Below are 14,780 nucleotides of genomic sequence, written 5' to 3'. Positions count from 1 at the left end.
GATGGGGGCTTTTTGAAGTGCTGTACATTAGTGTGGCTGCTGTGCTGTGCTGGCTAAAAGTTAGTGGGGTGGAGTGTCATAGAGTGGAGTGGGGGAGTAGAGTGTTGTAGAGTAAAGTAGAGAGAGTAGAGTGTCATATAGTTAATTGGAGGAGAGGAGAGTTCAATGGTTTAGTGGCAAATAGTGTTGTGACGCTGAGTGGCATGGGACTGTTAAATACGGTAGAGTGGGTTGGAGTGGACTGAGATAGCAGGGTGGATTGGAGTAGGGTGGTGTGGATTGGAGTGGACTGGAGTGGATTGAATGGAGTGGGGTGGGTTGGATTGGGGTGGATTGGAGTGGGATGATTAGATTGTATAGGGGTTAGTTAACTGGACTTATGTGATAGAGCTAGGGTGCGGTGGATTAGATTGGGGTGGGGTGGATTGGATTGGGGTGGGTTTGAGTGGGTGAATTGGAGTGGGGTGGCTTAGACTGGACTGGAGTGGGGAGGATTGGAGTGGACTGGTGTTGGGTGGATTGGATTCATTTGATTGGAGCAGAGTGGGGTGGACTGGGCTGGAGTGAGTTGTGGAGTTAATTGGACTGTAGTGGATAGATTGCAGTGTGGTAGATTGGTCTAGAGTGGGGTGGATTGGATTGGGTGGAGTGGTGTGGATTGGACTAGAGTGGGATGGATTAGACTAGAGTGGATTGAGTGGAGGGGTGGATTGGAAATGGGTGGATTGGAGTGGAGTTGACTAGATTGAATTGGGGTAGGGTGGACTTGATTGGTGTGGGGCGGATTGGATTGAGATAGTGTGGGTTGGACTGAGGGGGACTGGAATGAATTGGGGTGGATTGGAGTCGGTGGGGTAATGTGGGGTGGATTGGATTGGGCTGGGTTGACTGGACTGAAGTGAATAGACAAGGACGAGGACAAGGGTGGGGTGGACTTGAATGGGTTGGGGTGGATTGGATTGGGGTGGTTTTGAGTGGAGTGAACTGGAGTGGGGTGGATTAGACTGGACTGGAGTGGGGAGGATGGGAGTGGACTGGAGATGGGGTATTGGATTCATTTGAGTGGAGTGGGATGGAGTGGACTGGACTGGGGTGGGGTGGACTAGACCGGAGTGGGTTGTGGAATGAATTGGACTGGAGTTGAGTGGATGGATTGGAGTGCGGTAGATTGGACTAGAGTGGGGTGGATTGATTGGGTGGAGTGGATTAGACTAGAGTGAGGTGGATTGGACTGAGTGTAGTGGGGAGGATTGAAGTGAGGTTGACTAGATTGAATTGGAGTGGGGTGGACTAGATGGGGTGGATTGGATTAGAGTGGGTGGATTGGATTATGGTGGGGTGGGGTGATGTGGATTGGAGTGGGGTGGAACTGGAGTGGGGTGGATAGAAATGGAGGATTGTGGATTGGATGGAATGGGGTGGATGAGATTGGGGTGGGATGGAATTTAGTGGGGTGGAATGGAGTTGGGTAGTTTGGATTGAGTGGGGTGGACTGTATTGAGATAGACTGGATTGGGGTGGATTTGATTGAGGTAGGGTGGATTGGATTGAGGTGGACTGGATTGAGGTGGGATGGATTGGAGTTTGGGGGGGTAATGTGGGGTGGATTGGAGTGGGGTGGGTGGATTGGAGTGGAATGGAGTTTTCGGAGTGGGGTGGATTGGATTGGAGTGGGCTGGATTTGAGTAGGGTGGATTGTGGTGGATTGGGCTGGATTGGACTGTAGTGTACTAGACTGGAGTGGGTTGAATTTGATTGAAATGGGATGAATTGAAATGGAGTGGGGTGGATTGGATTGAGTGGGATGGATTGGATTGGGGTGGATGTGATTGGTGTGTGGTGGATTGAATTGGTGTGGGATGGACTGGATTGGTGTGGGTTTGGATGTGTTACATTAAGGTTGTTTGGAGTGGGGTAGGTTGGGGTGTATTGGACAGGAGTGGGGTGCATTAAGGTAGATTGGATTGGATGGGAGTGGGGTGTGTTAAGGTGAATTGGATTGGAGTGGGATGGACTGAACCGGGGTGGATTGGATTGGGGTCTATTGGGGTAGAGTGTGGTGGATTGGAGTAGAGTGAAGTGGAGTGGAGTGGAGTAGATTGGAGCAGAGTGGGGTGGATTGAAGTAGTGTGGGTGGATTACAGTGGTGTGGATTGAAGTGTAGTTGGTAGGATTGGATTAAGGTGGGGTGAATTGGAGTAGACTGTGGTGAATTGGATTAGAGTGAGGTGAGGTGGATTGGACTGGGGTGGGGTGGAGTGGATTGGAGTGGGATGGATTGAAATGGGGTGGGTGGACTGAATGGAGTGCATTAGAGTGGGGTTGATTGCAGTTGGGTGGGGTGGATTGGATTGGTGTAGAGTGGAAAGGATTGAGATGGGTGAATTGGATTGAATTGGGGTTGACTATAGTGGGGTGGAGAGAAATAGATTGTGGTGGATTAGATTGAATGGTGTGGATTGTATTTGGTGGGGGAATTAGATTGGATGGGGTGGATTAGATTGGGGTGGGGTAAATTGGATTGAGTGTGGTGAATTGCATTGAGTGGGGTGAATTGAACTGGAGTGGGGTGGATTGGGTGGATTAGATTAGTGTGGACTGTGATTGATTAGATTGGTGTGGAGTGGGATAGACTGGATTGCAGTGGGGTGGGTTAAGGTGGTATGTGGTGGATTGGATTGGAGTGGGGTGAATAAAGGTGTACTAGATTGGACTGGGGTAAATGAAGGTGAATTGAAGTGGAGTAGGATGGACTGGGGTGAGTCGGTGGATTGCATTGGTAGATTGGGTTAGATTGGATTGAGGAGGGTTGGGGTGGGTTGGAGTGGGATGAGTTTGACTGGAGTGGGCTGGGATGGGGTAGAGTGGGCTGGACTGAAATGGGTTGGATTATGGTGAATTGTAGTCAGGTAGATTGGATTGGATTGGACTGGGGTAGATTGGATTGAGATGGAATGGAGTGGTCTGGACTGTGGTGAATTGTATTGGTGTGTGGTGGATTGTGGAGAATTACAGTGGGGTAAATTGGGATGGAGTGGGGTACATTGGAGTGGCGTGAGGTGGACTGAATTGGAGTAGGGTGGTCTGGAGAGGGGCACACTGGAGTGTGGAGGGTTACTTTTGAATGGATTGGGACAGGTTGTTTTATATTGGAATGGGGCAGATTCTCTTTGGCTGGAGTGGGGAAGATTGGAGTGGGCAGATTGTTTTGGATTGGAGTGGCACAGATTGTTTTGGATTGGTCTGGGGCAGAGTGTTTTGGTTTTCAGTGGTGCAGCTTGAAGTGGGGCAGATAGTGTTGGATTGGAGTGCAGCAGATAGTTTTGGACTGGGGTGGGTCCATATTGATTTGAGGCAGATTATTTTGGATTGGAGTGGGGCAGGCTGGTGTTGGGAAGATTATTATGGATTGGAGTGGGACAGATTGTTTTGTACTGGAATGAGGCAGCTAGTTGTGGATTGGAGTGGGTCAGATTGTTTTGGATTGGAGTGGGGCAGATTGATCTGGACTGGAGTGAGGCAGAGTGTTTTGAACTGGAATGGGGCAGATTGTTTTGGCTATGAGTAGGGCAGATTGGAGGGGGCACATTGCTTTGGGCTGGAGTGGGCAGATTCATTTGGGTTGGAGTGGGGCAGATTGCTTTGGTTTGCAGTGGGCACCTTGCTTTGGATTGAGGTGTGGCAGATTGTTTTGGATTGCTGTAATGGAGTGGGGGTTTTTGGACTAGAGTTGGGCAGATTGTTTTGAATTGGAGTAGGGTGGGTTGGGAGGATCAGAGTGTGGTGGAGTAGAGTGGATTGGGGTGAGTGGTTTGGATTACATCAGGGAGGATTGGATTGGAGTGGGGAGGATTGGGGTGTACTGCACTAGTGTGTGTTAAAGTATATTTCTGAAAAATTCCCAAACCATGCTGCTTTGCAATATTTAGAACAAGATAATAGCCAACTTTTGTTAACAGCGCCCACAAGCAAAAACAAAACCTGTGTGCAAAGTGAGAAAAGAAGAACTGGTAAAACAAAAAAAAAAGTTAACTGTAGAAAATACAACTTTGCAATTTTGTTTGTCCTGTTGGTCAAACTTTGACCAGTGACTCGCCTTCTGTTTCCAGATCACTAGAACTTAAGAGAAGAAGATAGTATCTTAATGACATCGGGAGCAGAGTACAGGCACTGATTGAGTTGAAACAATCAGCGCTTGGTCCCTGCTCTACACAGGCCTGATGCCAGGCCTGCAGTGACAAATTACGAGGCTGTAAAGAAGAGTACCATTCTAGCTAACAAATTACATGCCACGGAAGGTCTCCAAGCCCTTTTCTAACGACAACAGCACAGCCGCATCTCACCTAATGATACACATGCTCTAGCGTATGATGTCATAGGCTCGACCCTAAAAATCAGGGATGATTTATTATCTCCAAGACTGAGACAAAGGAACAGGATTGAGGGTGGGGAAAGAGAGAAGTGGCAGGATCAAAACTAGACAGCGCAGCGGCATTCAGTAGCAGAGGTGGTGGGCTCCTAAGAAAAAAACGATGTACCCCTGCACCTGTTTTATTATTATTAATTAGCAGTTCTGGAAGATTTCTTCTCACAGAACAAGTACAATATTGTAACAGTGGTAGTAATTTCAGTCACACAGAGAATAAGTACATTTTATGGCAAATAAATAACAAAAGAAGGTTCCAGAACATAGCTAGTGCAACACAATTAGTCATTGTTTTAATTTAATTACAACAGATAAGGTGCACCATGGGGGTAGAGAGCTCTGCAGCCTTGAAGTTTTTTAGCCAATCACACTTTGATTTCTAGAGAACCAAGTTTTCTTTTTGCCAAATTAAAAATATGGATTTAAGAATTTGCAACTCTTTTGTATGGGCAAGTAGTTTGCAACGCTACTAGCTAAGCAGAACATAGATAGTGCAACACAATTAGTCATTGTTTCATTTAATATTAAACATGCTTGCAAGACTCGTCAGGGGTAGTAAGATTATAACTAAATATAATAATAAATATAAGTGAAATGCATCTGTTAATGTGCACTCTCCAAAGCGCGAGCCAACAAAGGTCAATTCGTAATCTTTCTAAATTTGAGGAGTTGTCATTCTTCACAGTTTCATTAATTTCAATAAAATACATCTATATTGCAGGTGTGAGGATAGTCTTACTTTCATTTTATCTATGAAATGCCTTAATTATATTCTTGCTCCGATGCATCTCCAGTGAATAAATGACAGTCGGGACGCCATTGAGGCGGCATTTCAAATGACAGATGCCCGTGTTTGTTTTTAGCGTATCTCACCGACTGAGAGCATATGCTGTGAAAGGTCGGGCTGTTTACCTACGTCACACTTTGTATGGTTTAAACACAAGGTCACAACACAAAATACACATTACAAAACCAACACCAGGTAGCTCTAATTCGCAAACCTTCACTGATTGTGGTAATATGCTACATTATAAAAAAATACGGCATTAAAACTGAAATAAGGCTCGCCAAATCGAAATCCCTGGAAGCATCATCAACAATTCAAAATATTTTCTCGAGCAAATTTTCCGCATTTAGCGAGATACAGAAAATGTTTGCTAGCATCATAGAGTGAAGCATTGCACAGCCAATAGATTTGGATTTCGTACCACGAAAAGGTTTTCTCACGCTATTCAAAAACACCGATAATACAGAGATAGTATGACAAGCTATAGTACAAATCCATATACAGATCAGAGAAAGCACGGACCACAGCGATAAAAGTGACTTTAAGGACATACATTATAAGTAAGTCTAGGTGACATTTTTGTTGAATAAGCATAATCTCCCATTGTTTTGTGAATTTCCAGTTATGCTTTTTACGCAAAAGTCCTGAAATGACACCATTATACCACATGGAGTAAGGAACAATGGGGCATATTTATACTCTGTTTGCGCCGGAATTGCGTCGTTTTTTTTACGCAATTCCGACGCAAAACTAACTCCATATTTATACTTTGGCGTTAGACGCGTCTAGCGCCAAAGTCCATGGAGTTTGCGTCATTTTTTTGCGTGGACACCTACTTTGCGTTAATGAGATGCAAGGTAGGCGTTTCCGTCTAAAAAATTGACTCCGAGGCATGTGCGCCGTATTTACACTCTCAGGCAAAATTCACACCCGGGAGTGGGCGGGTCAAAAAAAATTACGTACGGCCGCTTTTGTGCCGTTTTTTTAGCGCCTGGACAAGGCAGGCGTTAAGGGACCTGTGGGCTCGGAAGGAGCCCAGAGGTGCCCTCCCATGCCCCAGGGACACCCCCTGTCACCCTTGCCCACCCCAGGAGGACACCCAAGGCTGGAGGGACCCATCCCAGGGACATTAAGGTAAGTTCCGGTAAGTATTTTTTTTTTATTCTTTTGTGGCATAGGGGGGCCTGATTTGTGCCCCCCTACATGCCACTATGCCCAATGACCATGCCCAGGGGACAGAAGTCCCCTGGGCATGGCCATTGGGCAAGGGGGCATGACTCCTGTCTTTGCTAAGACAGGAGTCATTTCTATGGGGGTTGGGAGTCGGAAAAAATGGCGAAAATCGGGTTGAGGCGAAAAATTTGCCTCAGCCTGACTTGCCCCATTTTTTGGCGCCCAAGCTCCATATCCCCCTACGCCGGCGCTGCCTGGTGTAAGTCGTTTTTTTCCACGCACACCAGGCAGCGCCGGCGGCTAACGCCGGCTAACGTCATCGATTAAATACGGCGCCCGCATGGCGCTTCAGAATGGCGTTAGCCGGCGCTAATTTTTTTGACGCAAAACTGCGTTAGCGCAGTTTTGCGTCAAAAAGTATAAATATGGCCCAATGTGTTTGTTCGGAACGTGCGTGGCTGTTGTTCGAGGCTCTTGTGTTTATTGCATAATATTTTTAGCACAAAAAGTATCCCCACTACCAAAGAGGTGACAGAGTGCTAAATAAAAGTTTTGCATTCCACAGAAATGTTGTGAATTTCATATACTTAATTTTAAGGAAATTACTAAAATTTTGCACAGCCCTAAATATAAAAGGAAGTGAAGGGGAAGGTTTACCTCCTGTAGAAGAGGTTAAGAATAGAAGTGTCAGGGCAAGCTTTCCTCGCCCCACGCACTGCACATGCACAGAAGGTGCAAGGCTCCTTGCGTAGATCAGGTACGCCATGAGGAGTAGCAGTTCTGGAAGATTTCTTCTCACAGAACAACTAGATCTTTGTAACACTGGCAGTAATTTCAGTCGCACAGAGAATAAGTACAGCTAGCTAGCAGCAGAGCATGATTGTATCGCAGAACACGTTCGGGACAGCGTTGACAAAGGATACCCCCCCCACACACACACACGCATAACATGAACAGTTGCAATGCTAGTTTCACTGAGACAAGGATAAAACAGTACAGGCAACACCCGTCCATAGTAAAAGCTATTCTCAAGGGCAGGAAAGTTATTCACCGGAGACAATAAGAGATTCTAGCAGTTTCTAAAAAGCTGAGAGCCCAGATCTCAGCACTCAAATCACATTACTGCAACATGTTCACACCGTACTTGTGCTGCTCCTTTATCTAGCAGAAAGTTAAGTACTTAGGGCCGTATTTATACTTTTTGGCACACAACTGCGCCAACGTAGTTGTGCGTCAAAAAATTTAACGCCGGCTAACGCCATTCCAAAGCACCATGCGGGCGCCGTATTTATGGAATGACGTTAGCCGGCGTAGCTGCCTGGTGTGCGTCAAGAAAAATGACTTACACCAGGCAGCGCTGGCGTAGGGGAAAATGGAGCTTGGGCGCCAAAAAATGGGGCAAGTCAGGCTGAGGCAAAATTTTCGCCTCAACCCGATTAGCGCCATTTCTTTTGACTCCCAAACCCCATTGAAATGACTCCTGTCTTAGCAAAGACAGGAGTCATGCCCCCTTGCCCAATGGCCATGCCCAGGGGACTTCTGTCCCCTGGGCATGGTCATTGGGCATAGTGGCATGTAGGAGGGCACAAATCAGGCCCCCCTATGCCACAAAAAAAAAATAATAATAATACTTACCTGAACTTACCTTAAGTTCCCTGGGATGGGTCCCTCCATCCTTGGGTGTCCTCCTGGGGTGGGCAAGGGTGGCAGGGGGTGTCCCTGGGGGCATGGGAGGGCACCTCTGGGCTCCTTCCAAGCCCACAGGTCCCTTAACGCCTGCCCTGACCACGCGTTAAAAAATGACGCTAAAACGGCTGGATGTCATTTTTTTTGACCCGCCCACTCCCGGGCGTCATTTTTGCCCGGGAGTGTAAATACGGCGCACATGCCTCGGAGTCATTTTTTAGACAGGAACGCCTACCTTGCATATCATTAACGCAAGGTAGGTGTCCACGCTAAAAAATGACGCAAACTCCAAGATCTTTGGCGCTAGACGGGTCTAACGCCAAAGTATAAATGTAGAGTTAGTTTTGCGTCGGAATTGCGTCAAAAAAAACGACGCAATTCCGGCGCAAACAGAGTATAAATATGCCCCTTAGTGTCCTTTTGCACCATTGTTACTTGAAGTGTTTAAAGAATCATCAATAAATACTTTACTATTACAGTGAAAGTGAGTGGTAATAGACTGGCGAGTTTGTGTGGGGTTGTTTGGCTGGATGACTCAGTGATTGAGGAATTGGAATAACTGGATAATTGAGAACAGTTTTGCGAAAGAAAGAAAATAAAGGTACAAAATTCCAATGGCAAAACCTGTTCACAGAACACAAGAGGCTGATGCATCACGAGGAGGAAGCAAAAAAGGGTGCAACGTGCACAACATTTTACAACCTGCCTAGAATTTTGCAATGTGACTGATGTACTACTCAGTCGCACTGCAAAATTCTATGCACATGCATGGTCATAAAATCTCTAGCCTCATGAAAAATAATGCGCCAGTTGGCCCTCATGAATGAGTGCCAACTCAGGAACGGAGACCTGCTAGGAACAGCAGAACTCTATCCTTGTTTTAGCATTTTCACTTTATGTGCACGTTGTATAGCATCTAATGTCCCTCAAAAGGACACGTGCTACTTAAAAGATTGTTGATTTGGTGGGAAGACTTATGGAATAGCATGCAAGTGTACCCCAGAACCAACCGAGTCAGATTTACATAATTCCAAAAGGAACTGTTTCCCCTATAAAAATGAGTTTTTAACACAATTTGGTTGTCGGTAACTGATCAATGCAGTCACCGCCCACAGATACAGCTGACTGTGGCTCCTAAATATAGGAGGGGCTCTCTTCACACACCCTTCTTTTGTGATTTGGAAAGAGTTGCAATAGAATGACTTTTCTCAGTCGTAAAAGGATTTTTATAGTTGCAAATCCTGTGATTCACAGTCTATGAAACCGAAAATAACTTTGTAAATCCTGCCCACTATCTCTATTACCGTTACAAAGTAAAAAAAATACAGTGTCACTTGATGGCTGTACACTACACTCCCATCCGTGGTGAGCCCATCTTGTAAAAAAGCAATGACAAAGTACCCCAAGGAATACTATTATTTCTAAAACGTAAAAATGATGGCACATGCAAATGAGCTACTACCTGGACATCCTAACAAAGGGTGTCATTTAGGGGTCACTAGAGGTAACACATGCTTCCCAGAGTTCCCCTATTGGTTACTCTGGTACTTTATATTCAGCCCCTGGACGCAGAGGCTGTAAATGCAGCATCTGAAAATGAGGGACAGGCATATTTGAAAACTCATCCAGAATCCACTTAATTTTTTTTCTTGTATATTTTGCAGCTGCGCGTTTAGGACAGTGCACAACTGAAGGTTGCAACTGTGACAATCTGTCATGACTGGCCAAAGTGTCATGTGGCCTAGAAACAGAACCCATGGTGATTTTTTAAATGAGACAGGATTCAGAGAATAGCCTCGTTTGAGGCTGCTAAAGTCACCAGACGATGGGGACATCTTTGTTGTTGGCTAGGTCTTTTAAGGGAAGATGTTTGTGGGGACTTTCCAAATTGAGCCGAATAGACGCCCAGGCCAGTAGCTCTTCTCACGGAGGCAAGTGAGGGCAATGAGGGCAATAGCAGGGCTACTTTCACTTTCTCCCTGTAGATGATAGCATTTGCAGGTTCTGTGCAAGCTTTCTGAATAGAAGGGTAGGTACGAAGATATGCAGAGACAGGCAGGTCTGTGTGCATCTTTGCCACTGCCTTGAACTTGGAAACTGGAAAGTCCCCAGATGCTGTAACCAGGGTCGGGTGGCCTACAGGGCAACCAGGCATTGCCTGGTGGGCTTGTGTGAAAATTAGTGGGTGGGCCAGTTTTTTAGCAGTTGTGGGTGAGTTTGTGGTCAGGTGGGTCGTTTTTTACAGTTGATTTATTTGATTTACTATTTGTTTTAACTATCTGCTTTGGTAATAGGGGTGTCTATTTTTTGTCCCAGTCCGACACCGGCTGTAACATTGCATATCCGATGCACCAGGCTGAAATCTTTCCACATTTGCCAGATAAATAAACTTTTATTTATAATTCAGTTACATGTTGGTGAGACGTGGGCAAGTGCAACTGTGGCAACTTTCCAGTTCACGCACTGTGTCACCAGGATCACAACCATAAGTGAAAAGTAAATGATAAGTAGAATTCACATAACAGTTATGTAGATCAGTGAGAACGCTGCATGTGTATACTCTTTGTAGCTTCTATGAAACATGCATGTTCACAATTATAATCAAACTGCAATGCGAGTATCTGTGACCGGTGTTTGGTGTGTCCGCTTAATTATTATTTTTTATATCTGTGTGGCATGTACCGTAAATGTGCATAAGCAGCTGCCAACTAGCCTCTGGTAATCACTGATGCCTTCAGTTAGACCCAGTGTTCTTGAGTTTCCCAGGTCCATGAGTGAGTAGATCATCTAGCCCAGCACTCTGCCACTTGCAATGCTGATTTTAAAAACAGAAATATACGTCCCAAAACAGCAAGAAGACAACCGTATAAGGAGCTACTCAAACTAGAGAGCTCTGCAGGCTTAAAGTTTTTTAGCCAATCACACTTTGATTTCTAGAGAACCAAGTTTTCTTTTTGCCCAAAAAAATCTGAACTTAAGAATGTGCAATTCTTTTGTATTGGCATGAAGTTTGCAATGCTACTTGATAAGCAGAACTGAGTGAGTGAAGCTTGCACTACTGCTGCTTGTTTGCGTGCTGGCTTTCTGTTATTTAGGAAAGAAACATGTTTTGATGCTGCCTGTTGGACCTGGCCCTTTCAGCATAGTCATCCCCAAACATTTTGCCTTAACGCCTCCAGTTTTGTTAAATGCGTTTTTGTTGGCTTTAGGACTCTGCGCACTTTACCACTGCTAAGCAGTGCTAAAGTGCACATGCTCATTCCTTAAAACATGGAAATGTTGGCTTATCCCCCAATTGGCATATAAAATGTACTTATAAGTTCATAGTAAAGTGCAATACTGTGCCCGGGGCCTGTAAATGAAAAACTGCTAGAGGACCTGCAGCACTGATTTTGCTACTCACTTAAGTAGCCCTTGAAACATGTCTCAGGCCTGCCATTGCTTTAAACTGCCATGTTGACCTGGCAAAATAAACCTGTTGCCAAGTCCAATGCCTCCCTTTTTTAAACACATAAGTTACCCTACAGAAGGCCCTACACAGCCCAAAGGCAGGGTACAGTGTCTCTGGAAGATAGGATATGTACTGTGTGAATGCTGAACTAATTAATAATAAAGTTGCATAGATAAGTAGTTAAGAATTGTATTTGAATTAGGCTAATATAGGGAAATCGAGTGTCTTTGGAAAATGTGCCCACCTTAGTGGCCACTATCACATGTGCAACATTAATAAAGTAATGACATTAACTGTTTAAATAACGCATACAATAAAATAAAATATGTTAGTAGACCATATTAACGTATAATTGATATGCATTTGCTTGAATTTATTATGCGTGGACTAACTGAGAAATTCTAGGCCTACTCGACAAAGACTCATGCTAAGTTTCATGGCATTAATAAATGTTTGTAAATGTTTTTCTGGTGTAAGGAGAGAAGCTTTGTTGTTCATTGTTCTTTTTACACACAGAGTTGACCAAATAGTTTGTAATGTTGGAACGTTAAACTAGATGATGTTTCAACTTTCTTGTGAGAATTTTCTGCTGTAATGTGTGTGAGAAGTAAATGTTGACAATGGCTTCACTGAAGAGAGTGTGAATTGCAACTAAAAGTTACCTAATGGAAACTGGTGACAGGAATAGGAGATGAGGAGGCAATCATCGATGTGTTAAAGACTGTCTGACTATATCACTGATTTGGGAATTAGTAATTACTCGTTTAACTGAAAACAGCTGATATTCTGACCAATGACAAAGTGAGAAAATATTTTATGGATTTTCAATATACGCTGACTACACTTGGAAGGAGAGTTCAGTTTGAGGATGAGCGCAGTTAGTTCCAGACAGATTGAGGGAGAATTGGGTCCAGCATTAGTTCAAGTTAGTTTGAGTTCGAGAGATGTACCAGGATAATCCAGAACAGACTTAGATTCCCTTTCTTAGGTGCTTTACTTAGCTATTGATTTTTAGATGATGCCCTTTTAATTTTGTTTGGCTAACATAAAGCCCACTGTGGCTGAGCCAGTCCCCCCTTCACTTCCCCACTATGAATGTCCAGCTGACAAAGGAATCTCTGCTTGCTGATCCATTCCAGGAGAGGTATAATTAGATAAAATTGTATATTGTTGCATAATTTGGTCTCTCTTTTCTAGGTACCAACCGTTATATTTTTGCTAAAGCCATAGCCAGATGTTTTCCAATTTAACTTTTTGTCAGAATGTTCCTTTTGCATGAAAGCCAATCATCCGATTCAAATTAGAGGGTTAGTTAGCAAGTCCATGTTCAATAATTGTTATTAACCAAGGATTGATTTAGTTCAACCGTGAATGTCTAAATGTATGCTATATCATTAGTTCAGTTATTGTTAATAATAATTTGTACGGTAGCTCTTGAATGTTTGATGTTAAATGCTTTGGTGAAATTAAGATTCTTCCGCTGATTTGGTCAACCTTTGTTGTTTATATATGTCTATCAGCCGTTATTGAGATTGCTTTACGTGACATTAGCATTGTTAATTTGGGGAAAGAAAGATTCTGACTTTTACTAAAGGGTGTGGTTATTCATGGTCACATGGGCCGTGGTGTGTGAAGTTTACTGACTCAAAATGATTGATAAATATTTATTGTATTATGATGTGTTATTATTAATTGAGTTATGAGTAAGGTTTGTGCCCATGGTGGATCACTCTTAACTGAGTCAAAAGGTCCATCAAACCTCTAACTCGTCCCCTTATGAATGAATGATAAAAGATAATAAGGCCAGACACGCTCACAACTGTTAACTTTTACATGTCCTGGTAGTGAAACGCACTTACAGACATTTTTCACAACTGCAAGGCCTATCTCTCTTATAGGATACTACTGGAGTTGACTTATTACGTTTTATAAGTATAACTTCCAAACAGTAAAAAATAATTCCTTAAAGGTTGGTATTTCTGGAATCACAATTTAAAATTCTAACTCAGAAGTCAGATTTTACATTGCGATGCTGAAAATGCCATTTTAGAAAGATGGCGTTTTCTCTCCTTAGCCATTTGGTGTCTGCAAACTATCTCTAGTCACATGACCGGGTGTATTTGGCAGTTGGCTTTGTGTATTCCTCCTAGACAGCCACACACAATGGGAGCTTAAGTGTGAGCTTAAGTGTGACTTGATGGGTCATCCTGGGAAGGGTGGGAGGAAGGACTTGAACACAGCCTCACCTACAACTGAAAAGGCTGTGTCCTGTCCAAACACAAAGGGCTTAACAGCAATATACAACCACTCTAGCCAGCCTGAAGTAATAGCAGGGGAGGTAGGGAATTCCTTGCAGTTCAAAGCCCCTATCTAATAGTTTCTCCCACCTTCCAGAACCAGGGCACCAAAGTATAAACACTAAACCTTAGACACCACCACTTAGGTACACTTCCAGACCTGTGGATAGTCTGCCAGGCAGAAGGATTGCTGTGCTACTGAAGGACTGCCACTCCATTGGACAACTGTTTTGCTGGACTCCTGCTTACCTGTGCTGTCCTGCTGCGATCCTGCCTGGGTGAGAAGGACTGGATCTGCATCTCTCAACCCCAGAACGTGAAGTGACTCTAAGGGCTAGTTGGCTGGTCTCCTGATCTGAAGCCTGAGGGACAGGACAGCAATCTTGTGCCTGCACCTGGACTCTGTCATTTGTAAGTCAACCCTGCCAAGTGGTGCTAATCCAGTTCTTGACCCATGGCAATGGGTCGGAGGTGCTTACCAGTGGATCCAGTTCATCCCCTATGCTGACCGGCACATCTCTGAGCAGAACTGATGCATTTTTTTGTGCAGAGCAGAGCATCTCTAAGCAAAGCTGACGCATCACCACTGTTGTATGGATTGGACCCAGTGCAAAAACTCACCTCACCGCTGCATCCCCGCATCTCAGACTCAACTCATCAGATTCGGAACCTCCACTGCATAACACTCTCTGGAGTAGGTCCTCACATCTCTCATCAACGGCAGTCTTGATGACAACAATGAAATTCCACATCGCAGCCTCATTGGAAGTGTCACAATGCTTAGACTGCACAACACATCCCTAACACTGACCTTTGCATTATAATAGTCAATGGAATCCTTGACCTTGATGCAACAGGACCTTGCACCGCAGCCTCGCCTCATCTCGGAACCAATGCAACACATCTTTGCCCTGGATCAACACAACACTCCACAACCAGGATTTAAGGTACTTTGTTCAG

General features: G+C 44.4%; 1 protein-coding gene across 1 annotated transcript in view; it reads right to left on the bottom strand.

Moving 5' to 3' along the window:
• The window catches only part of RFX6 (regulatory factor X6), a 337,979-nt gene that overhangs the window by 273,968 nt on the left and 49,231 nt on the right, over positions 1-14,780 (bottom strand). The window lies entirely within an intron of this gene.

This window comes from Pleurodeles waltl, chromosome 5 (assembly GCF_031143425.1).
Source record: "Pleurodeles waltl isolate 20211129_DDA chromosome 5, aPleWal1.hap1.20221129, whole genome shotgun sequence".
NCBI classification, from domain to species: domain Eukaryota; kingdom Metazoa; phylum Chordata; class Amphibia; order Caudata; family Salamandridae; genus Pleurodeles; species Pleurodeles waltl.
Note: the sequence above shows the minus strand (reverse complement) of the source record. Positions and strands in the feature narration are given on the sequence as shown.